Genomic DNA, 27916 nt, shown 5'->3' on the forward strand with positions numbered 1-27916 from the left:
CTTGAGGAAAACACCGCCAGAAGCCCTCCAAATGCTTCGGAAAGAGTACGGAGATGACACCATCTCACACACACGTGTGTCTGAGTGCCACAAGAGGCTTAAAGAGGGGCGTGAAAACGTCGAACAGAACTCAAGAAGCGGAAGGCCTTCAATAAGCAGGAATGACGGTAACGTCGACCGCGTAAGGCAGGTGGTGTGCGCTTATCGGCGATTGACTGTTCGGATGATCGCCAGTCAGTTTAACGTATGAAAGGGCAGTTCTTGGAGGATAATGACTGAAGATTCTGGCGTGCTAAAAATCTGTGCAAAGGATGGCTTCTCAATTTGGATCAGGAAGAGCTCGATCCCTATGGCGCATGTGTCTGGATATCATCGCATGTCTTGAAACTGAGCCAGATTTGCTTTGCCGAGTTACTGCCGGTGATGAGACGTTGATTTCTGAGTACGACACAGGATCCAAGCGCCAGAGCTGTCAGTGGAAGCCTCCGTTGTCGCCAAGGCCGAAGAAAGCAAGGCAGTCCAATTCAAAAGTGAAAGTCATGCGGTTCACGTTTTTCGATATTAGAGGCATCGACCACAGTGAGTTCTTGCCTCAGGGCTTGGCGATAAATCAGCAAGCTTACAAAAAGTTTATGTGGTGTTTGCTTCGTTCCGTACGCAAGATGAGAGCGGAGTTGTGGCGGCACAAATCGTGGCCATCAAGAGAACGCACCAAGTCTCAACGCGTCAGGCACTTTCTGGCCAGAAGGAACATCGCCGTTCTACAACGACTTGGTGTCATTGTGGAACTGGTGTCATTCTGGAAATTCATTTCAAGTGAATACGGCTTGCTAACTCACCGGTTACAATTCGTAAATTGTCATATGTGCCGTAAAGTAATTCAGAAGTTAATTTCTGAATTTTTGTTAATTAGTCGAACATCTGTTCTGATTTCTCGTGCAAGCAATGTCTGTCTCTCTGAATAATCCAGCTCAAGGACTAGAATTATGTTATCTGCTACAGGCGATTTTTAAAAATACCGTAAAACTTAAAAATGATCGCCCCGTATATTTAGGATTTATCCGGTGCTTGGGTGGAATCGAACCCGCATCATATATATTCAGACAAACTTAGACAGGAACGTCGACATTCATCGTGAGATGTGTTTACTGCAATTTTTTTTTTTTCGTTCATTGTATTAAAGGGACATTTTGGCAGGTGGGGAGTGTTCGGGGGGGAAGATAAGCGCGCTTCGGGTCTCAGCAGCACGCGAGAGTTTGGTGCGTGAAAGCCCTGCCTAGCTGCAGCTTCAAAAAGTTTATTTCTCTGTCATTCATATTTAGTGAAATAATTCACGTTCACGACATGTTTATTATTCCGTCGCTTCGCTGTATTTGTGTAGCGGATACGCGGGAATTGAAGCAAGACTCACGCTGTCTTGCTGAAATGGCGTTTCGATCAACTAGAAGTGAGCGAATGCCAGCAATATGCGTATATTCATTACAAATATGAGAGCGGCGCGAAGGACGAAGACAAAGCTCAACTCGCCCAACTTTCCCCGCCGAGTGCAAATACTGAGAGCGCTGCGAGTTCCTGATTCCAGTCGAAGATTTTTGCTGGCGTCCCGTGCGCGCGAATGACGTCCACCGAACGGAGATTTCGACCGTCTCTGTGGCGCCCTCGTGAGGACATTCTTGCTCGGTTTGAGCTGGCGTATAGTTTGGCTTCGCGGCTGGCGACAGCGCCGGCGACCGGTGTGAGCTGATCTGATTTTAAAGCGTGGCTGGGAACGGTGGGTAGGGAGGGATGCCAAAGCCTCGACACTGAGGCTGCGTCCCCTTTCGCGTACTCTCAGCCTGATCACGGGAAGCGGCCTAATCGGCGCCCGAGTCACGCTAAACAGTGACGAATATCGATGGTGCCACGAGCAAGGAAACGGCTGAGCTGGGCACAAAGAAACGTCGGTGCCGGCACGCGGCTTCGGAAAACTCCGATCAATCAATCAATAATTTTGTCAAGGGAGAGTAATGGCTGGAGCGGAGAAAAATAATCTGGCGCGAGACGGGCTAAAGGGCTGTGCTACACCCAGCAAAGCAATAAAGATATATGTGAGAGCGAGAGGGAAGAGGGAGAGAGACCAAGAACGTTTTCACGTCAGCACGCAGCGACAGCGGCCTTGAAGAATAAGCTCGCCAAAAGACAGGCGCCTCGCGAGACAGAAGCCAGGCGGGCCAAGCAGAATGGCGTGTTGCGTGCGTTGACGTGAAGCAGATGCTTGCTTGTGCTGTCGTGTTTGTTGTTTAGGATACGAAAATAAAAAGAATGCAAGCGCAAGTTCGTCTTCTATTATTTCAAAACGTTTAAACAGAATGTTGACGTCGACCAGCGGGCGCTCTAAGAGCGTTCTTGTTCCCAGTAAGTCGCGAGCCACCTGCGCTGCGGAGCATTAATTTTGCTGTCGTTACGTTCGTGCTCTCGCTTATGTAAAAGTAAATGAGTGCTGCCCATAACCATGCATCGGCTCGTGGTCAATTTTTTTTTTTTCGTAACGCTGGGTGGTTGAGAAAATTTAGGGCAATTAAACACCCAGAAACCGAGAAGTAAACTGTACACTCATAGCTCGGTTGGTTCTTTCCTGTAGTGTTACTATTTCGTGCTCGATAAAGGCACCGTCCAGGCACCTTGCGCTGGAGGTTTCCTAACTGAACAGCCGTGCCAGAACACACAGCGTAGCGGGCGGCGGAAGCAAAATGAGAGAGACGCTCCAAAAAAATTTGCGGTGACATCTGCGATCGCTTTCACGAGGCAAGAGTGTCCGAGATTTGAAAATGTCCAAATGTGCATGCTCTGCATGGTGCGTGGAATCGAGACGAACGATCGAGCGTGGGTCCTTGTCGTTTTTCATGTCGCCTCATTTTCTTCGCATTCCTGAGCAGCCGATGTCGGCGACTCTGTGGTGATCGATGAGAGCGTCGCAGTGCCCTCTGGCCGGTATAAGGTGCCTATACATATAGGTTGGCTTTTATAATTACATTGGTTTTGTGATTTCTGCTGCCATCTGTAGATGTCATCGCAGTGATAGTTTGCTGCTTACTGTCAGTATGAATCACCAACTAGCCCAGGTATAGCCATGTTGCTCGTCTGAGCATGCGCGGCGCATGTGGCGCGTCATAAGAGGCGGAAAGCGCGTGCATTTATAGCAAGCGCTTTTTCGCTTCTCAAATGCGTAGCTTCTTTAGTCTATAAGTGGTGCTTATAGTAATCACAGACAGTAAAAAAAAAATAATAATAATAGTGCAAAATTCGGACAAAAACAAAAACACAGTGCGCAGGACAGGCGCTAACTTGGGCATGCGCTGTGTTGCCCTCGTCTTCTTCGCGCTAAAATCTTTACGTCTTCGTTATGAACCAACTAGCCCAAGAAAACGTCTTGCTGATCAAAAATGTCATTCCTCTTACACATTTGATCAAGTGTTTCGTAGTAGCCACGCTCGAAATTTTAATGCAAAGCATTCTTCGGGTACTTCATTCGTTTTTAGTCTATCTATCTATCTATCTATCTATCTATCTATCTATCTATCTATCTATCTATCTATCTATCTATCTATCTATCTATCTATCTATCTATCTATCTATCTATCTATCTATCTATCTATTATCCTACGTCGTCATGTCGTCGTGGTTGTTTCTGCAACTGGATCTCTGTTAGAATAAGCATGGGTCGGCATGATGTGCGTGCATACATAACATTGCATGCATACATATCATGAATGGCACGTCATGACATCAATGACGTGACATATTTGTCATGTCATGTATCTTATGACATTAATGGTACGAATGACAAGATGTCGTCGTGGTCGTTTCTTTAACTCAATAAACGAGTATATTTGCACAGGAATGAAATTCACGCATGACCTGACATGGAAGAAATGACATGAATGATATAGAGTTCATGACATGTCATTTGTGTCATGAAATGAATGACAAGACATACAAGCGCATGCCATGTCATGACGTCAATGACATCGTAAGCTAGTAATAGTCTGTATGTCATGACATAAATAAATGGTATGAATGACATGATGCTGTCGTGGTCGTTTTCAACTCAATATATATCTGGATATGAATGACATAGCATGCGTGCCTGACCTGACATGAATGACATAAATTACACCACATGAATGACATGCGTGTCGTGACATGACTGCCATACGTTGCATGACATGACATTAATGACAAGACATGCATGAATACGTCATTCCATGTCATGCACGCATATGTCTCGCCACACATATCCTGATACATATCCAGTTAAAGAAATGACAACGACGCCATCACCTCATGTCATTTATGTCATTCATGACAATCCCGTCATACCATGCATGTCATGTAATTCATGTGATGCATGTCATGTCATTTAATTCATGCCATGGATAACATGACACATAACTTGTCATAAGATTGAACTGACATGAATGACAATCATGGCATGACATGAATGTCATAAATGAGATGGCTATAATGGATTGAATGACATGCATTTTTAAACTGGTTATATTCTGGACACACGTGTCATGAGATGCATACGTGACATTAATGACATATCATGCCATGCATGTCATAACACGATTGACATAAATGCCATGGTCTGTATTTTCTAAAGGACATTTTATCCTGGCGCTCTAACCTTCAGTAACACGATCCTCTGAGAGCTCACATGGTGAATGACTTGTACCGCGTGAAAAATGAATAAAAAAATTCACTGCTTGTCCTCATTGCTTGACTGTGTCACAATCTGCGCTTGCGTATTATAGTTCTTTTGAGCTGTTCGTTCTTATAACTCTAAACTTTATGGCTACGCACGTGGCTAATAGATGACATGCCTGACGTAATCGTAGACGCCGTGCAGGTGCACCGGCACGGTGATAAGCTAGGGTTGGCAATATCGATGAACGATTAATCGATCAAAATTATCCCGCAAAACGATTAATCTTCATCGCTGTCCAGCTTTCATTTAATCGACTTAATCTATTAGACATGTTCGATTAATCGTTTTCGAGAGTTGAACAAGAGTTGCGCGAAAATTTTTAAATCGTAGGAGAATGATGGAGCACGAGCCGTTACTGTGCGGGTGCATGTGGTAGAGCGACTGTTTTTCCGAGTTCTGAATGACGCCGAGCCGAGCGCTTCCCCTCTCTGCTCCCACACCGCACACGCCACCACACCATCCGAAGCCGGAGGCTTGAAATGCGCTTGCAATTCAAACCCAGTCGTTGATCGTCGTGTCCCTCCCAGTCCACTAAAGACGTGGCACAGCATTCGCGCCGCTTTGGAGCTTGTATTTGACATAGCGATGGAGTTCATACCGATTCCAGCAAATCTATAGTATCCGAGCGTCTATTCTCGCATTCTGGTTGTGTGGCCATTCAAAGGTGTCGGTTCCACCCGGACATCCCAGCCAATTGGCATTCCTTCGCTCTGTAGAAAAGAGCATGTGGCTTAAAATCCCCACCAGTAATTTTCTTTCCCCCTGTGCATATTGCAATTTCTTGCATATTTTAGTTCGACTGCGCCTTTCACTTTTGCCCATTTAGCTTATTTCTTGTTTAACTGTACTCTACAGGGATTCACTAGTGCCATTTATCTTTTCTTCTTTCTGGGGTTTTACGGGCCAAAACCAGTTCTGATTATGAGGCACGCCGTATAGTCGAAGGCTCTGGATCAATTTGTACCACCTGGGGTTCTTTAACGTGCACTACAACGCAAGCACACGGGCGTTTTTGCCTTTCGCCTCCATCGAAATGCGGCCGCCGCGGCCGGGATATGATCCCGCGACCTCGTGCTCAGCAGCGCAACGCCTTAGCTAACTGAGCCACCGCGGCGGGTCATTTATCCTGCTTAATGCTGCTCTAAGTGCCATTTTATAACATATACTGTTTATATTTTCAAGGGCCACTAGTGCCAATTTTATTTAGTCTTTAACAAATTACAGATTATATTCTTTATCAAACTTTAAACACTAGTATTTCTAACTTGGTTCCACCTCTCAAACAGTAAAATAGGGTCCTACAAAAGTAGATAACTGTGTTTCAATCTTTTTAAAGCGCCCGGCAAAAATTTCGATTAAAAAATTAATCGACGAGAAACCCTCAATTGAAAGCGATTAAAGGCTAAAATGATAAATAATCAAATACAAAAATTTGTCGACCATCCCTATAAGCTAGGTCTCTGACATCACGTCAAAGCTATCAATATGAAGGTGCGCTTCATACTGGCCTTGAAAACACGTGCTTTGCAAACGCGGCCGCAGAGCGAAGTTTATGCGACGTAAGGTTTTCTTGTACGTTGATATAACGGCCATAGAGTTTCATGCAATAATTACTAGAGGGAACTCTGTCGCTAGTGTCATAATTACTGTAGCTGCAAGCGGGGCGATTCAGCCAGCATGTGAATGATATAGGTAGTACATGGATTCGCCTAAACTTCGGCCTTCAAACGACTTCGTGGGTTTGTAGTAAACTCATCATTCTCAACAAAGCTTTGCGTAATAAATAATCAAATAAGCATTAGTGAGATTTATGGACGACAGGATTCGAACACAGGACCTGTAGCGCAGAAGCCCGATATTGAAACCATTAGGCCAGGGACGCATGCATCGACGAGCGGCATAAAACGCCCGAGTGAATTTCTCGCCCGGGCAAGCCAGTGCCTTGAGAAGCTTGGCGCGTTTCGATTTGGCCACCTCGAAAAGCTGAACCGTCGCAATTATAGTAGCGATTGTGCGTGCCCGCAGAGTCTTCTGCGCTTAGAAAAGTATAGATTGCTCCGAAATTTACGACAGTGAAGGCATAAAAAGCGCAATAAACAAAGCCACAAGAACGTCTGAATCCACAAGCACGAATATCATGCAAATCCATGTACTACACATCATTAAAGTGTTCTAGTACACTATACCATCATTCCCACGGTGGCTGAACGATTGCAGCGCCAGACTTACCTCTAGTAATTATTGTAGGAAACTGTGATAACGGTAGCTCGGTGAGGAATTTCAGAAGAAAATGTGATAGTTATCGCGTATACGTGCCTCATGGACGCTAGCTCCCTTTATCGCTTCTTGCTGGGAAGGGCAGTAGTAACGCAGCCCGCCTAGATTATGCGCGTAACCTGCCAGCCTACTTCATCTCTCCCGGCGTCTGTACTAAGGCGCGAAAAAAAAAAAAAAAAAAACGTAACTTAGGCAGACCGCCTCTCCTTTTCGCTTCTTTACATAAGTCCAAGTGGGGCGAAACATTCTACGAAAGTGCGCATGTATACCAAGTCGGGAAACGAAGCCTCCAGCACTGGTAAGTTACTCTGGCAACTTATGCAAAACTCGACTGCGTGACGCCTACAGAGTGTTTCGTTTCGAAAGGCCGCCTGCTGGCCTTTTCTTCCTGCGTTGCAGGCCGAATCTGCCGATATCTATCTTTTCACGGGCACGTTTCGTGTTTGAGCGGCGAACGCGCGCAGTTTCGAGCCTGGCCCGGCGGCACTGATTTCCCATGACTCCGCCAGCAGAACCTTCGGAGGAGCTGGCGCGGCCCGAAGAAGGGTGCGTTCGCGCCGCGCGGCCCCGCTCACGATAGGATCGCGAGGTAGCGCGCATATGCGCGCGCCACATGCGATGCTCGCCGAGGCAACACCCCGCGCGATGTGGACGTAAAGAACAGAGAGCGAAGAGCGCGCGCGCCCCGCGCAAAAAAAACGAAACACCGCACAAAAGATGGGAGACGAGAAGACCGGGTGCCCGTCGGAGGACGGTGGGGAGGGCAACCAGGGAGCAACACCGGTCTTTGCTATACGGCAGTTCGGCGCACAATATCTCTGACGACACTCCTCCCTCAGAAGCCGTGCAGGTGGGGGCCTCGTCGCCTTGTTCGCTCCTTCGGGGGAGCGCCGCCCGCATCCCACGCTCAGGAATGCGGAACTTTGCGATCAGACTCGATCGACTTTGAGCTTAATGTCGTTCTCACAATTTTCCATTTTGTCTGCCGCACTTTGCTTCTTTCTTTCTATGACTCCTATTGTGCGGATTTCTTTCTTTTCGTTTTTGGACTGTAATAACATTCCTATGTACGCGATGTTTCCGCGAATATAAGAGCGCATTATGCGCCCAGGAGTCCAAGGGCCGCGAAAAATAAATGGATACAAAATCGAGCGCCCTCAACGTCCTAGCGAGTACAGCACTCTGTCGCGGGGCGGCTGTTGTCACGGAGAGAGAGCATTTTAAAAGGGGCCGAAAAGTGCCTGTCGCGTTTACGAGCGCGCTCGCATTCGCTGTGCACGAATGCTGAAAGCGCCGGTCGCCAAGGGAAAACAAGTTGTTGACGGTGCTATCGGCGCTCTCAGCCTTTTGTTCCTGCTGCTTATATACACACTAGGTAGAACCGAGTAGACACTTCGAGAGCTCGCTGCTTTAGCTTGCGCAAGATCTTTCTGCATGGACGCGGCTTTCTTGGTGTCCGAGTGGGTCTCGCAAAATTACTTTCTAGGGGAAGGTTACAGGTACACACACGCGGTCTGGACACTTGGAATTTATTTTTTGCAAAACAAAGGCGAATGAGCTCCTTGTTGTTTATTAAAGGTGCCTGATTAACCGGCTGGTACTGAACAAGTTGATAGACGGCGGACACCTGTTTTTCTTAGAAGCGCTGGTAAGATGGCGATGCGGTGACTCGAATGGATGGAAATCGGACCACGCAGGTCAAACCGTGCTCCAAAAGTTCACGGTCGACAGCGAAAGAGCGGGGCCGTGAAAAACGAGAGCTAGTTTCTTTCTTTTTTTTTTTTTCTTCTTTTTCTTCTTTTTCCTCCCCATCGTGTCGCGGTGCAGAGCGGCACATGCGAGCGGCCGCCGCAGGTGGGAAGCCGGCCCAGCAGCAGCCGGCGCTCGTCGTTGCCCGACTCTGTCGGCGGGACGAGCAACGCCGACGCCTATGCCGACGCGGCGGCTGTGGTGGCACCGGTCCGCGTTCCCTCTCCCTGCGCGTCCCACAGTTGCCCGACTCCCGACCGCTTTTTCCTGCTGACGCAAGAAGCAGTCAGTCTCGTAGCACGCCTCTCCGTCTACGCTCGTCGTCGCTCGAGCGACGCCATTCCGCACGACGCATCATCGGCTGATAGTTTCCTCGGCGACCGGATAAAAAAACCGCAGCGATAAGCGTCCTCGAGGGGGCCCCCACCCGACAACCCCTGGCCACAAGGCCGGGGCTCCCTCTCCACAAGAGCGCCACCCCGGCCAGCGGCGGCAGCAGCCAGGTAAGCGGCCCCGTCCGGATCTTGTTTACGGCTACCACTGGCGCGGCGTGTGATCGCGAAGCCCGCTGCCGCGCCTTTCGCCGCGATGTCTTGCCGCTGTTTTCGCCCGACGCGTGCCCGTACGCGACGAAGCGGACCAGCAGTCGTGACTTGAAACCAGCGGCCGCCTCCAGCCCTGGCGGGCCCAGCTGAGGCCAGGTGAGGCCCGTCGGAAATGCGCGTGCACTACATGCTACGGCGCTGGCCGGAGCAAAGCCACGGCGCCTTATCTGAGAGAGCGTGCGCTGCTTCGCAGAGGACCACCGCCCGTGCGAAGGGCATGTTTGCCAGGATGCGTCCTGTTGCGGTCGGCTCGCGTTACCGCCTCGTGATGTGCCCGGGGAATCCGCAGCGCCGGTGCGCGCTACCCAGCAGCTGGCCGCTTGGTCGGCGAGAGGCATGTGGTACCCACGATGCGTATTTCACTGTGAAGTGTACGAGTCGTTTTTCCGGTTTGAAGTCGGCGAGTCCGACCAGAGGGTCGTGTGAAATTCCACTGTGGTGTTTTCGCGCCATCAGGATACCTCTGTTCCCGTCGTTCTCAGCAGTGGGTTCGTGCCGCTGACATTGCGCAGCGGTGCTGGTTTGCGTGATATCTTCCTAGTCTGCTTCTTTTTCGAACCGTGAGTAAGAACGATTCCTCAACATGTGGCCCTTAAGTAGGCTGAGCTTTGTCATCGCTTAGCTTACGTCGCTGTCGTAATACATGCTGTACTGGTGGTGCTTGAAGGTGCCAGGAGAAGCGCTGTGCTTGCATCAACGCTGGCTGCATAGCGCTTGCGTTGATTAGGCGCAGCGCTTGTCCTTCTTCTCGCTTGCATAGAGAGCATTTGTTTGCTCACCTAACTACAATATTACTTGTCAAGCGCCTCCAATTAAAAACAAGAAAAAAAAAACGGTACAGCCCTTTGTATTAGTTTTTATATCCTTTTGCGCCAACTTCTGTTCACCGATTAGGTTTCGCAAATGCAGAACGTTCCAACAGTGTCCGTCGAACTATGCGACTGTTGTAACGTAGGCGCAATTTGTGATCCGTATATGCACTCTCTGCCATATGGAAAGGGGACACTTCATGTGTGTTCAAGTCAGAATGTCACTCAATGCTATCCCCTTCAGTCACGAATTATGATCGAATGTCGATACGTGTGTGAGATAATTTTATGCCAGGGTGCTTGAGACTCTACTGAAAGCAAGTCAAGGTGGTACAGTGACACTTTAAGTTATTTATTGGCGGCCAGCATTTCACGAAAGAAAAAAATATATATTTCGAGGTTGCTACCGGCATGCGTCACGTGAAACGCGGTAGTGCCTTCACCAAAGTGGTACTCTGTAACGATACATATCACTCAGAAGTAAAATGGAAGTAATTTAGGTTTGCAGAATATTCAATTTACCCTAACGTTAACATTTGTGCTCTATTCCTTGCTACCACTGCACAGAAAATGGCAGAAATAGGCCGCGCCCACAAATGTGGACGCCATGTCTGAAGGGGCCATTTATTATGTATTCCTGTTGAAAATCCCGCTCATGGAACTTTGCATCATTACAAGCACACAAAAGGAAAATTACCAGCTTTGCATACAATTCCTGCTTACCCTTTCACATTGGTGGAGAGTGTACAGTGCCCAAAACTGTTAAACATTTGTTCGATGCTTACAGCAATGTCCCACGATAACCACTGCGCATGCTTTGCGCGAGACTGTTTTGGGTGCTGTCCCTCTGGCCAAGTGCGCAACGTAACACAAGCGGTTGTCACATGACGGTGCTGAAAGTATCGAAAGCTTGCTCCTATTAGTACGTACATGTCCGGTACGTAAAGGCTTTCAGTGCACTTAGTCCTGCTTTATTGCCTTGCCGTTTGTTCATTGCATATCCTGCAGCGCTTGGTAACCCTCAATAGGGCAAGCTATCGTGAACGCGCTACAATGATTTGTTCTTATTACCGATCCGAGTTCTTGCTTTAGTAATTGCGCTTGTTGCGCCATTTACACGCCCAACAAAGCCGTTTGCAAAGATGAAGCTCCGTGGAACGGTGACACAAATGACCAAGTTTCATTAATGTTTCAGGGAAGACCGTGTAACGCAGCTCCACGACTAATTAAACTCGTATCTCGAAATGCCTCGAGGGAGTGCATTTCTGGAAAGCACGTGCGGCATCCACGCGGTATCTCGGCGCGACGCCTTCAGTGCAGGCGGTATGCTTCGCTCTAGTAAGCGGCCTAAACGCTCCTGTATACCAGCTGCGCAATGTCAGGCGGAGACCGTAATCGTCTAATTGAAGGCTTCACGGCGGAGAGCAGCTTCATGGATGGTATATAGTCGGTTCAAGGCCGCTCTTGAGGCCCCGTAATGGTCCTTGCCAAGAGTGGGGCCAGCCGTGCTCACTCACCTGCGCTGAACGCCCGTTATTTGGCGGGTGTTTATATAGAGCCATCAGTTGTGATTACAGTTGGCGTTTGCGAAGAGCATCAAAATGGGCTGGGCCGTAAAAAAACAGCTTGAAAGAAAATAAAACGAGTGGTTTTGGGCCACCAAAATCAATCCTGTGTGGGTCGTTTGTGACAGCAGATAGAGAAATAGTGCCTGTTTGAGCGTGTTCTTCATTTTAATGGTTGTAGTGTTTCAGTGATTTTAGCCGCCATTATATTTGCATCTCGTAAACCGTTTAAGAATGAGGAACGTTTAACGTTTGCACAAGAGAGGCAGCAGTCGCATTACGAATTATTTACATATTATGCTGAGAACAACTGCAAGTTCCTGTTTTGTAACATTAAATGGGCGGTTAAATAGGACTGTCACAGTATTCGAAGATAAACTTCCTTAACCACTGAACCTTATTCCTTGTAATTTTGGAGCGTTCGATGCCGTTTTGAAAATTTCTGCATGTCAGCACGTGCTCGTGGTTATTCTTGTTCCTGAGCGCTTGTTTGGGACCTGTTTGCTCGGAAGCTTCATGCCGGGACGCCTCATTCGCGTATGAGTGAGCTCTCACGTTGTGGGCCTATTTGAAAACAATGATCTGGCGTTCGTGCATTTATTTGATGCGCCATAACACCACTTTTGTCTATTTTTCTTTCACTCGTTTATGCTGTGACACCGCCGAGGTTATAAATAGCACAGAATTTCCGCTCCCCGCGACAGTGTGCAAAACAAAGAACCATAATTGTCTCCTCGCTAACAAGGGCTGGCCTAGTACGGCGGGTCAAGTTGACAGGTTTCGTGTTGAAGGCATAGTACCCGCGTTCATTGTTTACTGTGTGTCGACTCGAGTGAAAGGCAATATCTCAGTATCTCTCGCTGACGCATGCGTGCACCGTGTGCGCCTGCAGACGCGTGTCCCCAATAACTCATAGGTCAGTGGACCGCGCATGCTGCCACACAACGAGCGATACATTTCGCTCAAAACGTCGCGATCTCGAATTACAAATAGTTTAGTTTGTTGTCAGCGAAAATGGTGATCGCGTCTTACGATAAGCGCCTTGTGCAGCGTGGGTCCCCTTGTGTACTATCAGTGGCTACAACCTGTTTCTCATTCTCGGAGATTATTAAAATTTCCGGGGTGCTCTGACACCAAGCCAGCGGTCCTGGCTTTGCTACTGGCCCGTCAAAGTAGACATATATTTTAGCGTGAAGCATAGCAGCTGCCTTACAACACGTAAAGTCAACTTATGAAAAAGTCCGTGATCGGCCGATTTTAGAACGCAGCTCTTAGGCGCCCGTTCCTGGGTTGAGCGTCGGCGTAACCGCGCGAACGCGCTCGTGCCACTGCTCGCGCGTTCGTCGTCGTCTTCCACAGCTGGCTCCGATGCCGCTCATCATGCCAGCATTGCCATACTGCCCCTCCTCTGCGAAAGCGCTGACGGAACTGGTCCACTACCAGTCGGTCTCAAATTATTTGCCTCAATATATCGGGAAATGAAAACACCTATACATCTGCGCTCAAATTTCGCATTAGGGTGTATCGTAATCGTCGGACAATTTTTTTTTTCTATCATGCTTTATTAACGCTTTACCTAGAAACATAAGTAACCGGGAAGGACTCTTTATTTACGTATATGAGAATGTAATGACCGTGCATATTTTTTCTCCCACTTCGCAGCAAAACATGTTGCTTGAGTAAAGACCGAGCAGGACAGATGAAAAAAAAGACAATAGGCCAGACTTGAGCGATTCCTCCGGCACCCATTTACTCCGGCAACAACAGGTTCTCGCAGCAGACAGCGCGCCATCTTCTCAAGAACTTTCTTGCGATGCGCACAACGTCGTCCGGGTCCGCTACAGTAGAGACTGCACGTGGCCCCCGAAATACACGCACAGACGCCAACACACAGAGTTTGCGTGTCGCTCAAAATCCGCGAACGTTGCGCGGTAGCTGCTGAGTGGTTAGCGCGACTGGCTTGCAACTGCACGACGACGGCGGCGTAATGGAAAAGATGAATTGACAGACCGACACAGCAAGCCAATTTTCGAGCTTTTAACTAGAAAAAAAAAAACAAAAAACAAGACACTGTTCCACTTAGCGATGACTGACATCTGCAACGGCGGAGAGCTGTACGTGATGCTGGCTGCTCGCTTTTTTTTTCTGTTTCTTTTATTTTTTATTTTTTTACACTTGTGCGACCTTTACCGGGTCTGAGACTAACTGCGCTTGCCGCCAAGTAGCAACTGTCCGGCTTCTCCTGACATTCCTGCGGTTTGGATCATCTTTTCGCATTGCTTGGACACTCCGTCGTAACCGCACCGAAGGGCTGCAGCACCCTGCTTTCTTGAACCCGCCTGCTTCAAGCCTCTTAAGCTGCGCCTCTGGCGATCTCTGTCTATACATACTGTCATTATGTATACGTCTTCACCTCGAACTGATGCAGCATCCCTGCGTGTGTTTTCTCATAATGTGACTCCATATTAAAGGAGCCATGAAGCAAAACCTTCTGTCCATCTCTACGCCAACCCTTCGTTTTTCCTCCTTGTTTCTCCTCTTATATATTTCCAGTTTGAAGTCTCTATATGGGCCAACGTTGCTGTGGTCTCCGCCGTAACGCCCCTCCATAGCTGCCTGGCTCTCCCTAGCCCAGTCAATACAACCAATATTATCTGATTGGCAATGACCTTCTTTTGAGCCATATTCGCCCTACGTTGATGTCCTCCCTCAACTCTTGCCCTCACATTTCCCCGTCACCTGCTGCCTCGCGCGTCGGCAACTCCGGTTTTACGAGTTCTAGACTGCGCGGACGCCACCGCCGTCGGAATCTGCGTAGCGCGTACTACAAATCACCCACTAACTGGACTTTGCAGATTGCACGATGGCTCTGCGGTTATATCGTGCCGGAGTGCGGCTTTATATTGCCGCATTGGTAGCTCGGTATTTCGCAGCATGTCCATATCTGAGCTGTCATAATGCCACGTAGATCATGGCTTCCTACCATTCTATGAATAGCGCGAACTGAATAGCGCCAAGAGTCGATGCGCGCTGATTCGTCGCACTTGCGCCAGTAATTTTCGTCCCTAGCCGGGCTTCTTTCGCGCTTGGCCGATCGGTGTGACGCTTCGAGGGCAGCAGAGACGAAACAAGGTGGCAAGAAGCAGTTGGCGGGGACGACGACGGGACAAAACTCTCAAAATGGCGCTGAAATCATCGGCGTGTCGCGGTCGACTCGCTGCTGCTGCTGCCTTGGATGTCGGCCAAATGGAGAGACGTCGTCGTCGGTCGCAGATAAACACGAACGCCCGGAATGCCTTCTAAGCGACGCGGAGAAGAATAAGAAAGACAAAATAATAAAGAAAAGCAACGGCGCCGCGAAACGCAACCGTCCTCGACGGAAAGGCGGGTGCGGCTTGCTGTGATTACAAGACTGAAGTCAGCAATAGCGTTTTGCCCTTACGCATTCCGTACTGCTCGGACGTGGAAGTAGTGCTATCGGCGCGTAGCGATCTGGCATTGTTGGATCTTGCATACGGCCATGAAGGCGGAGGCCATGTAAAAGGAAGGTACGCTTCTACAGCGCAGTATCGCACTGTTGCAAAGAGCAAGAGTCGCGTTAACAAATTCTTCGGCACCGCATTAAATAAAATTTTTAATGCCTGTATTCCGCGGCAAATGTCCAATAAAGTTTCCGCACCTCCTCGCCACCAGCGCATCCGAAGCAGAGGTGCCACCACTGCTTCGTTGCCCTCAGTCCCATTGAGGGCTTCGGTGTGGAGATGTGGAATGTTTACTCCTGTAGAGAAGGTGAAGCTGATCTTCCGGCATACGCCGTAAAACGTAGACCGTCCGGTTGAGCGAGATAGGCTTGGAAGACCATCTTCGCGTACTCTGGCCGAAAGATAGTCCGTCGGTCCGGCCCGATCGGAACCAGAGTTCGTCGTGGCTGCAACAGGCAACCCAACTCGAAGAAGGCCGCCGCAGTGGCGCTGGCAAGTTGACCTTGGTGTTGACTGCAAGCGAGAACGTTGCCGTCAACCGCGTCTGCTGTGTTAAGAATGTTAAATACTCGCTGAGAAGCCCGCAACCATGTCTGCACGTCCACGGACAGCAGCCTGCCGCAGTACATTATTTATCTCAGTATAACGTTCTCTGCTAGAGCAAGGTACGAAACTATTCGCTCGTAGAAGTCCCAGACATCTGTGCGACTGTATGAGCCGTCAAGCACCGCGGAATGTTAGGTCGTGCTATGACACGATACTATATGAGGAGTGATACGTTCGAGATTACAGCGAATGTTATTATATGCAAGGTGCCACTTTACAATAATGACCTGAGGGATATGAATCGGTTAGTGATGGTATATGGCGGCTGTATAGGGGCACAACGTATATTCGCACTGTATATAGTATGCGTTCTGTACACGGGGTGTTTCACGTAACTGGTACCAAACTTAACAAATAAAGTGCTACACCTTACATGAACATCAACGGTATATTGGTTGTAGTCGTCTTGAGGTATACTATTTCTGAAGCGTGATTAGTTGGCCAATTAGTTACGTTTAATGATATAGGATATCTTAAATATAAGTTTTAGGCCATAAGTCATACTCGAAAAATTGTAGAGCGTGCTCGGAAATGCCTAATGAGGCTGCTTCCATGACGCTATCTATCATGTGGTTCTTTTACTCCTGGCTCTAAAGATCGAAGCTCCCGAAATATGAGAGGAATGACCTAACTGCATGCTTGCGCGTCTGACTGCAGCGTTCTCCATCGTGTTTCCAAAAATACGAAGCCCACATACCTGTCGAAAGCCGACGAGTGTGTTTGCTTACGTGTTCAGCGTCGGTGTATCGCTTATCATTTAGGACCGTGGCGGATTTCGACTGTCGTAATGAAGGTGATGACGTACGCTGAACGTTGTGGCCGATGTTTTTTTCTTTCGCGCGATGGGCATGCGGGCATGTTTATTTCGAAACACGATTGAGGAGCGCTGCAATCCACGGATGAGCGTACTCTGAATTTTTTTTTCTTATTTCGCGGGCTTGCTGGTAGATCACGGAAAAAAATAACCACGTAAACGATATCACGGAAACAACGTCGTAGGGTATTTCGGAGCCCGCTGTACAACTTTTCAGATAAGACATGCCCTAAAACGAATATTTCACATTTTGGTAACTAATCGCACATAAAAAAAAAAAAAATGTGAGCAACTTAAGACGACTACGAACAAATATACCGTTGCCCTCATACGTCTAAGGGGCGCCACTGTATTTCCAATGTTTATTCGCAGTTATTTGAAACCATAGTTTCCTACAATAATCACCAGAAGGAATTCTGGCGCTGCGATCGTTCAGCCATGGTTAGTACATGAATTTGTCTGATCTTCGTGCTTGCGGCTTCAGACGTACTTGCGGCTTCGTTTATTGCGCTTAATCTTGGCCTAAATTTCAAAGCAATTTATATATATATATATATTAATTCAGAGGGTAATAAGAATCTTCAAACGTACATAATCGCTGCTAAGTGCAGTGGTTTCGCTTGTCCATGCGTGCGTGTCGTAATGGTTTCAATATCGGACTTCTGTGCTAGAGGTCCTGTGTTCGAATCCTCCCGTCGGACAATTTTAGCATAGTTTATTTATAACGCAGTACTTTCTTAACAGTGACCACTTTGCAAAGTCACGAAGCTATTGAAAGCCCGAAAGACGAAGTTTAGGCAGTTCCATGTGCTAATACCCATCATTCCTATGATGGCTGACGTGTCCTGCCTGCAGGTCCCGTACACACTGGAGCCACAGTTTTCTCTAGTAATTGTATGCAACACTACGCTTGAAACGTCCGGTACATAAAGAGCGAAACAACGTCCTTCATGTTTTGAAGGGTGCAAGGCTAGCCGAGAGAAAGAGCTATAGAAGAATCACGCAGAAGATAGCGCGCTGGGATGAACATATTGGCTAGGAGAATTGTGAGGATACAGAGGAAAAGCAACTGATGCGGCTGTGGATGCTGCTGCAAGCAGCGATTCGTGGATTCGTGGCTTTGGCTTCCGCCTATTATTTACCCCTTCGCATTTGTTACTTCCAGGCTATCCCTGCGTCTGTTGTGTTCACCCGTCGCACGAAGGTGGCGACCAGCCTATACCTTTGCTACTATCTAACCATATAGGGCTCGGATGATATGATCATATATGATCGCCACCGTAATTTATTTGAGAACCGCGTACGAGGCAGCTTCTCTGAAGGAAGCATTTGTACACCTTCCGCGTGTTTATTTTATATACATACATGAATAAATGGTTTGATGCGCTTCGCCGAATACCAACTTTTTTTTTTTCTCATGGAACAGTGTACTGGCGCAACCGCATTTTGTGCGCTTGTGGAGAAGCTCCCCGCAGGGCTTCACAGCTAGGTGAATGTTCAGGAGAGTAAAAAAAAAAAAAAAGTGTCATCTACCCGCGTTTTCTATGTGACTTCTTGCTACACGCCGATGAATAACAATTTTTCCCTTTTGTACGCTGTTCTGCGTATTATTGTTAGTCTGTACATCCTACAGTGTGCTTCACGCGTCAACTACCCAGCCGCATGCTGGACAACTTTGATGACACAACAGTGAATATGAAAATCCTGCATTCCGTGTTATGCACATGCATTAACAGCGTCTACAATGAGCGACTTCGATGAGCTGTGCTATTGAAGATTGATCTTAAAGTTGTGCGCTTTAAAACTCTTCAACAAAACTCCGCACGGGGGGAAATGTGGAGCGTGAAATATTACTACGGCGCGCTTATTCGGCCACCACGTGAAGGTATTATTCTTAGTTTTTTTTTTTTTTTTTTCAATTTCTATCGTTCTGTGCTTTCAGAGCCGTTCTGCTCTGGCCACAACCGTGTCGTCGGGGGCCACGCACCAGTTGATATTGGCAACGCACGTTCTGGAAAGACGTGTTTCTCAAAAACAATGCGATGCGGAGAGGCGACCTCTTTCGAGCAACTCCCCAGGTAGATTTTGCTGCTACCGATTCCGCGCACGCCCTCTTTCTAGTTCCCGAGGTTGCTTGAGCGGGTAAAGTAAACCCAGCCAGCATTCTGAATTGATTCACTTCTATGAAAAAAGAAAAGAACCGCGAAGGAGCAAAACGAACCGCGTATGCATCAACTCACGTAGTGCAAGCAGAGCCGTGGGCATGCGTCCAAGTTCGAACGTTAAGAATGCGTGCAGGCGTGCAAGCTCTATCCCGTGACGTGGCGTATCCTAGCAGCCTTGTGACCTGCGCCCCCTTATGCGTGAACGAATATCTCTAGTATGTCGCTTGGGCTAGATTGTTCGGCGAAGAGATATAGGCTTAGCAGAATATTACTTTCGGCAGCCACTGGAACCTCCTCTGAAAGTAGGCCTTAAAAATGTATGTCCGATTGGTTTAGATTCGTTCCTGATGCTGGTTTTAGTTGGATACTCAAGATCCTCAAAAATACCACTAACGTTCGTTAAGTCGAAGTCCTTTTGATACATGGAGCTTTATACGTATGTTAAGGCAGCGCTTTAAAAGCTCGAAAAAAGAAGCTTCTTTCGCGATAACAAGAGCTATTTTGCCATTACGAGGGGTAGATGCCGCTTTCTTGCGTCTTAAGAAGATCGTGTCTTGCGTCTCGTGAAGATAGCGGCGCGAAAGACGCAACCCAAGGCGGAGAGGCACAGGAACGCAAGCAGTTTGATATCAGTAGCCAAGACGTTTTGCTTTAAAACAACTGAAATGTGGATAGTCCCGGTTTCGTACAACGCGAGGCGAGCGATTATTTAGAGATGGGTCTCGCCGAGAGACACGGCGCTCGTGTAATCTCACGGGAGACCACGCGGAAGAAGCCTGTCCGACTCGTGTTCGACGGCCACGCGTGCTGTCTGGAACGGCTCGCCGGAGCAATTTATTATTTCGAGATGGGCCTCCCTTCCGGATCAAGGAGGCCGCTAATCCGAGCTGTCAGATTAACTGCAGCGTCCATTTGCCGCCGCCGGGAGCACCGTCCGGAGGAGTCGATCGGCCGCCCAAGATCGAGCCGTGTCGGCCCCATTAGGCGCGACGGCGGCCCTGATGGGCCTCGCTGGGTGCACGAGACGGGCAGACAAAGCGGTGCCGAGGACGCTCATCATTAGTCTGGCTGCAATTAAACGACGCCACTCGCCCTGTCCCACGGCAGTCCTGTTCCCGACTCGCCCGCCACGGGCTGCACTAAAGCTGTGCGCGCGCGTCTGCTGCTGCTGCTGCATATGTCTGACCGGCCCGCAATTGCAGTGCGCGGCACCTGTGTTTGGCTTCTGCGCGTGGCGCTTACGTTTATTTTTCCTGCGAACGCATGCGATACGGCCTGAGCATGTGGCGCACACGCACGCTATGTGGGTCCAGGTGGATGCATATCTGTGTGCCCGAACGAAATTGTCAGCCACCCACGAGGTTATTAAACGAGGTATTCGAGACAAGCACACACTCCGGGTCATTAACCAGCATAGTGTCGTTGGCTTACAGCGCTGCCCCCTCTTGATCAAAATACGTTGCACTCAAGCGATGGTGGCTGCCACGTGCCCCGGATGAACTTACGCATCGCAGCCTCACAGATCAGCGCTGAATATTCTTAGCTACGTTAACAGAACAGATAATAAAGCTGGTGTCACTGATCTTGACGAGACGCGTGATGGGCTCTTACTGACGTTATCCTTTCCAAAACGCCAAAAATTAGGCATCGGTAGTTCTTCTAAGCGACCTTTCTTGGAAGGCAAAATAACCGAGGATTTCTTCAAATAACTGAAACCTATGTGAAGGGCAGTATTGGAATACTCTGTGCAAGTCAGTTGGGTTCTATTTACGCGAGACATTTTGCCTTTCGCCAACTATCGGGGCTGTGTTGCCGAGCCCACACGTGCTTCAGTGGGGTGACCCCACCAAAGCCACCCACGCGGCAGCTTTGCCTCTGGTGAATTGGCGCGCGTGCGATGCCCGGCGGATCTTCGTGCGGCGTGGGCGGAAAAAAGAAATGACGTGCCAGAGACCCTCCGTGGGTATCTGGCAGACAAAGCTGCGGGAGGCTCCGCTTCCATAGAAGGTGGGTGTAGAGAGAGGGGGGGGGGGGGGGGCAAACGACCGCTCGCATTCTCCGCGCGCGAGGGGCACCTTATCGTGGCGCCGCCTAGTGTTTCCCAGCAACTATGCCCCGCTTCGTCTTGCTATACTCATCGCGTACCGAGCCCCTTTCCCCACTTCCCTCCTCGCGCTGGTGGCTTTTCCTTGCAAGAAGGCACGCAACTGCGAGAGAACGCACAGAAATAGGAGAGAAAGACGAACACGACCAGCGGCAGAATGCCGCGGGGGCCAAGAATGGAGTTCATGCCTGGCCGCACGGAACGCTCTTTCGTTTATTCTGCCGCCACCCACTTGCAAGAACGACGCGATTCACAGCGCGAGGAGAGTCCATTTCCCTGCGGCCGGACTGGCGTTCTTCAACATTTCGTGCCACGCGAATCTTGTTTCGTGCCGTGGGTGTCCGTCGTTGCGGTGCGTTTTCTTGTCGCTTAATGTGCTCGGTCACAAGACGACGGCGCGCGTCTGCAGGAGTGCACGCCTGCCGTAAAATGAGACCCCCGTGTGCCATATGCATTCCCCGCCGACCCCTCCCCACCTCCGTCCTCTGATGCGGTCCGGCCGCGACCCCGTGCAGCTCACTCTGGCGGTCGGCAGATTTCGCCGCGAGTGCGAATACTTCTTCTCCTGCCCGCACTTCTGATGTGGAAGACATGGCTTTCCTTGTTCGGCGAGGAGCTCTCGCGGCCGGGTGCTCGCCGATAGGCCTCGTGTCCTGCTCGCGGTAATTGCACTACCCAACACAACTCACTACAGTGCCATTACGACCCGACGTACCGGCCCATAAACTCGCAAAATAGCCCTGCGTCTACCTGGTGTGGCGTCGGGAACGTTCGTACCCCATTTCACGAGGATGCTCTCTTATGCTTTCCTTGGCATCATTTTCTGCTGGCTTCATATGGTTGGAACTGCCAAAAAAAAAAAAAAAAAAAAAAAAAAAAAAAAAAACCTGAGCCCTTCGGTGTCTTGATATGACTCGCTCACTGCATAGCGAGATTGTTGACTGCGGCAGCCTTGACGGTTCATTGGCCAGTACGTGCTCCTAGGTTCACGTACTACGTGAAGCCTGCGGTTGTAAGATTGTTCCGCAACCACCTCCATGGCCGTGAGAGGCGCCGGCTAACACCCATAGGATCACGTTTAGCACACATACACAAATAGTCAAGTGGATGCGGTGACATTATGCGGAGATTGATGGGTTGGGCTCCCACCGGCAGCAGGTTGTCATCCACTTTCGTTTCCCTCTTCGATCCTTATCATTGCTACATTGCAATAAAAAAATGTAATTTCCTCTTTTCTTTTGATTGTCTACAGACTACAAAAAGAAAAAAGAAAAAACGAGCCCCTCGGTTACTCTGGTTTTCACTCATGTCACGAAAGTGTACGCCTTTTATATGCGAAGCAGCTTATGGCGGGGGCTTTGTGCGTCCCTCCTGCGTCCCCACACCCCCACAGCGCATGCGCGTCCCCTCCCCCAATCTCTCCTATCCTACGCTCCCCCTTTCTCTCCTCTAGGAATACGGAGGCGCGCACGACAGGTGGTGCGACAGCTGCATACTCCGCTTGGGGCGCCACGGTAGTTCCGCGGTATGAAAATGACGGAGCGCGCACGCCTCATTCTCTCTCCAGTGCAGCGCCGCGATGAGCGCTCGGGCCGCTGCGGCGAAACCATCTCCCCGCTGCTTCGCATCCACACATGGTTCCCTTTAGCGGGAGGTGGAGTAATTTTTTTTTATTCTACAGGAAACATTTACTCCATGACGCATTGCTAGCCGTTATTTCTCGGCGCGAAGTATTCTCTTCGAATTATTCTGGACACCCGGCCAGTATCGTCCATATGGCTTTCGCGCACGTGGGACGAGATGTTTTCCTCCATCGCTTTTGCGTTTGATCAAAGTGTGTCCGATGTCCATCGTAACTGTACCGTGCCCCATGGCGGCGCTGACATCGAGCCGCCTGGAGCAGAATATTCTAGAGGCTCACAATATAGTCAAAATGGGTACTGAAACAATGGGGTTCATAGGCTATTATAGAAGCTGTTGCGGGTGATTTTGTAAATTGACATTTATTTTTAAAAAATCTATGAAAAGTACCGATACAGTGGGGGTGAGGTCACAAGGTAATTCACCGTAGAAAGGACTTCCTGTGCAAGTAAAAAAAACAAAACATAATCATAGTAGCGATTAGCAAGTGAGTGAGTGACATAACTTCATTTGAAATCCGGCGATTGGGAGGCCCGGGCCTGGGGCCGCCTAGATGGCCACTGGGAGCTGTTGCTCCCGCACGGCATCCATGGCTCGCTGGACGGCCCAAAGTTGGTCTAGGAGTTCTGAGCTGAGTAGCGTGGCCGACCACCGCGCCCGTAGATTTTCCGGGGAGACTGCCATTTTTTCTTGATATACTTTACATCCCCACAACATGTGTTGAAGGGTGGCTCTAGCAGACTTGCATAGCTTGCATATATCGCTGGCGTATATCTCGGGGTAGAAAGTCTTTAACTGCACGGGATTCACATAGGTTTCTGTTTGTAATCGCCTCCAAGCAACGGACTCAGTTCTGTTCAGTTTAGTGTGAGGCGGTATCACAGAAACAAGGAATAACTGCATTTGAACACTGATAATTAATAATTTCTTGCTATTTTTTCTTCTGAGTTTTGTTCCTTAAGGCTAGTCCGGTGATCACGCGGAAACTCAAGAAAGCGTACATTAAAGAAAAATTGCAATATTATTTCTCCGCATTCTTTCATTTATTTTTTGTCAAGAAGATATTCAGCGGGTGATCGTTCAGTGTCGTGGAAACTGGCGCGCGTTATGAGAGAGAGAGAGAAAATGATTTAATGAAAGGCAGGGAGGTTAACCAGGACTGAGCCCGGTTGGCTACCCTACACTGGGGGAAGGAAAAAGGGGAGAGAGATTACGAGAAGAATAGAAAGTCCACTGTTGATATCGCCGACGTAGCAACAGATCTCTGTTCTATCACTGATGATCAATCAGTCCGGGTCATACATGGTCACTCAGTCCTGTAGTTTTTAAAAATCGCAGCAGCGCTTTTGTGGCCTTCTGCAGCTGTGATATTCGAGGCCATGGTCCCAAGATCTTGCTCAAAGTGAACGGTCTTTTATCTAGCCTATTGAGAACGTTGCAGAGGTCATGTCTTTCGTTTTGAAAAGATGGACAGTAGCATAGTAGGTGTTCTATAGTCTCATCGACACCGCAGGCATTACACTCGGCGCTATCAGCCATTCCAATTAAACACGTGTAAGCATTGGTGAATGCAACACCCAAGCGTAAGCGGCACAGCATTGTTTCCTCATTTCGCGCAAATCCAGGCAACAACCGCAGCTGCATAGATGGGTCGAGAGAATGCAACCAATGTTGGGCTAATTCAGTTGTATGCCTCTTCTCCAATGTCATAGTTTGCGCTAGCTTGCTTAGGTGTTGGGCTGCGTCAGTCCTCCATAAAGGTACAGAAACAAGATTTGCTCCTTCGTCTGCTTTCCTAGCAGCTTCGTCGGCGATGTCGTTGCCGGTGATGCCGCAATGACTCGGCAGCCACTGAAACACGACGTCGTGTCCTTTTGCGATCGTATGGTGGTGCATTTCTCGTATCTCCGAGACGAGTTGTTCGCAGGACCCGTGACGGAGAGCTGACAAGACATTGTAGGGCCGCCTTTGAATCACATAATATTGCCCACCGATTAGCCGGTTGGTTGTTAATATAAGCAATGACACATCGGAGGGCAACAAGCTCCGAAGCGGTCGATGATGTCACGTGAGAAGTCTTGTATGTGATGCTCATTGATCGTGATGGTATAACCACTGCGCCGGTGGAGCTGGTCTGAGTGAAAGAGCCATCCGTATATATGTGGATTCGATCAGAGTAGAAAGAGTGCAAGCAATCCAGAGCTGCTTGCTTCAAGGCCAAAGTAGGCAGGTCCGTCTTTTTTCTTATTTTGAGATGTTGCGAAAGTATACCGGGTGCTTCAATGATGACCAGAATTGTTAAAAGCAGAGCTTATTCCTTCAACGACGCAGCATTCGTAATTCTATTGCGTTGGTAGCATGAATCAAGAATCCATGGTATTCATAACCGTCACTTAAAAAATGATTTTTTTTTCTTTTTTTTTTTTTGTGATGACGTACCCAATATCTCTGTGCGTAGTATATTGCTTTCTTTCGTGTTCTGCTTTTCTGTACCTGTCCGAAGCGCAGTACGAAGAACAGACCCAGCCAGGAGACAGTCTCCTTTTGCCTCTCTTCGTAGCCATTTCTCGAAATGTCCGAATGAAAATGAAATGTTGTCTGCTTTGCACGGCCGTTTGCTAACCAAAAACTCTTATGGTACTAATTGGTTATTCACGTTTGCATGAATGCCACAGTAGCGTGTCGCATTCTTTAGCGCACCACGGTAATTGCTATGGCGACAGCGTTTAATGTGGCGCATCCGCCCTCGTCCGGAACAAGCCGAAACCTGTTTCAAACCGATTTGCGATCCGCCGGTGAGTGGAGGAGAGACACGGACCGCAGCCGTCTCTCTCTCTCCCTCAATGCGACACGCCAGTGTTTACATGCGCCACGCGAGACGACTCGAACTACAATCTCCTGTCGGGTCAATGCGGTTCGCCTTCCTAGCGCATTGCCGCCGTTTACACGAATGCGACGCGCCGGACAACACACGCGAGTGTGTTCTCAATCCACGATTTTCTCGCTGTTTCCACAAGAGCGAACAATACCTTGTTCCAGTAGTTTGTGGACGAGATAATATTGGCTATGAAATGTATTTCTCGCGCATGCGCAGACTATTTTTGCAAATGGTGCATTAGATTAACTCGAGCTATAATCTATGGCACACTTCTGAACTTTTGGTGACGTCGATCTGAGATATATCCCACTGCGTGGAAAAAGGCTGCCTGCAAGTAAAATACTCATTGGACCGAATGTCTAAAATTATTCAGATGTTACAACGAAGCTTGCGATCCATTTTGTTATAGACTTGGCAGTGCTTTGTACCTTCCTATCTTTTTTCTTTTTTTTTTTGCTGCTGTTGTTTTCAATTCCAATGATTTTGGGATAACCGGCCGTATTGTGGCCAAACTTCATATTTGTCACGTTTAATATGAAAGAATAAGCTTACGATGGGGGGGATGTTCGACCGTCTGAATGGATTTGTTCAGCTGATATCTGTTGAAGGGACGTTCCATTATAGACCCAGACTTTTAAGGAAGTTCACGGAGATCGAATTGAGCGTCCAGTTAACCTGTCAAAATTTTCTTTGCAGCAAATGGCGAATCGTATCGGCGCTCATTTCCGGCAAGTTCTATAAACCAATTAAACCTCATGAGCGCTTGTTCGACAATTTCTTGCCGGGCGAGTTGGTGCGTACTTGTGAATGACAATAAAGACCAGCTAACTGGACCAGCGCCCATCCCGTCCACTTCTTCCGTTGTGCAATCCTCACCGCTAGTGTTTCTGTTTGTTCACGCTTGTTCAAGGCAGTGCCTTTTCTCCGGACTTCTTTAGTTTGTACTTTAGATGAATGATGAAGATACATTGATAACTCTGATAGGAAAAACAAACATTTTAACAGCAAATGAGTGAGTAAAATGGACTGACACCGTCTCCTTTGATGAGCACCTTCATTGTTTACACTGCCCACGATGACGACGACGTACCGCTGACTTGCTTCGTGGTCGACGCGACCTTGGACAGTTTTTTATTTTTTTTTGTACGTAATTGTATAGTGCCGAAACCGGCGTTTTTCCTGCTTCCAACGCTGCAGCCACGCTTTCCACGACTACCGTTCAGCGTTGTGTGCGGAACAAGGCGGAAAAAGGCTGTGACGTGTGTGCCCTTAAATATGAGCGTTGTCAGTGGTCTAGTCTACGAATCGAATAAACAGACAACGCCGTGTCGTCAGTTATCTTACATCAAATGTTTTCGCGCTGTTACATATGACTCGTGTGAATACCGCCTCTTAATGAATGGATAACTTACGCGCGACGTGACGAGCCTGTGATGATCTGTGCGAGTTAAAACTCGTGTGGTGTTGCGGTGTTTGCCCACCATTTCTCCGCCTGAGCGGGGATCTCTTCCCGGGCCTCAAAGGCATTGTACCAAACGTCGATCAAAATCAGTGTTGCGCAGAAATGCCAGCAGACGGCACGAGACTTGCTTGATTCGGAAGGGCAAAGAAATACGACTGGAAAACCCGTAGTGGCTTTGGCGTTGCCCTGCTAAGCCTGAGGGCGCGGGATGAAATCCCAGCCGCGGCGGCCGCATTTCGATGAGACGAAATGCAAAAACCCCCTTGTACCGTGCATTAGGTGCACGTTAAGGAACCCCAGGTGGCGAAAATTAATCCGGAGTCTCCCGCTACGGCCTGCCTCATGATCATATGGTGGGTTTGACACGTAACACCCCAGATTTTGTTAAACAGCGATTTAGGTCTTCATTTATCTTACATCTGTAATGGGAAAAGTTTGCAACGGACAGACATAGTGCTACTAGCGGACAATGCAGGATATTTACCGATACTTGCGAATCTATGTGGCAATGAAGCGACATCTTTATCAGGCTATTTTTATGTCCACTGCAGGACGAACGCATCTCTATGAAGCGACATATATAGGCCTTAATTTTCGCACAGCGCAATCGGGAAAACGTTATATTTAATGAAAAGATGAGTAACGATGTGGTATTGATCTAACAGTAAGTCATACCCACAGTCGAGCCATATAATTACCTGGGTGTATACATAAGTGAAGAAAAGCCCTATACTCAAACATCCACCAAGACAATCTGAAAATGAAGGAGAAGCGGAATGCAGCAATAAGGAAGCATAGAATACTTTGTAGCCACAGTCGATGTGAGGTGGTGCGAGGAATTCGGAACGGTGTAATTATGGTGCCAGTGCTGACGTTCGCAAATGCAATTCTTTGTTTGAAATCGGAGTTCCTGTTGGGGTTGGAATTTAACCAAAGGTCGATGCGCCGGTTGGCATTGGAGGCCCACGGTAAAACCACAAATGAGGCAGTGCAGGCTTACATTTGGATT

At 48.6% G+C, this 27916-nt stretch overlaps 1 protein-coding gene across 8 annotated transcripts in view; it reads left to right on the plus strand.

The window, feature by feature from the left end:
- The first annotated feature begins 7228 nt into the window (after nucleotides 1–7228).
- Nucleotides 7229–27916, plus strand: part of LOC119463076 (uncharacterized) — a 51183-nt gene continuing 30495 nt past the window's right edge. For 3 of the 8 annotated variants that reach the window (XM_037724109.2, XM_049668051.1, XM_049668064.1), the window contains exon 1: nucleotides 9295–9477. The gene's annotated coding sequence lies outside the window, so the exon portion shown is untranslated. The other 5 variants (XM_049668048.1, XM_049668060.1, XM_037724108.2 and 2 more) reach the window with 5 other exon arrangements.

The sequence above is a fragment of the Dermacentor silvarum genome, chromosome 1 (genome assembly GCF_013339745.2).
Source record: "Dermacentor silvarum isolate Dsil-2018 chromosome 1, BIME_Dsil_1.4, whole genome shotgun sequence".
Taxonomy (NCBI): Eukaryota; Metazoa; Arthropoda; class Arachnida; order Ixodida; family Ixodidae; genus Dermacentor; species Dermacentor silvarum.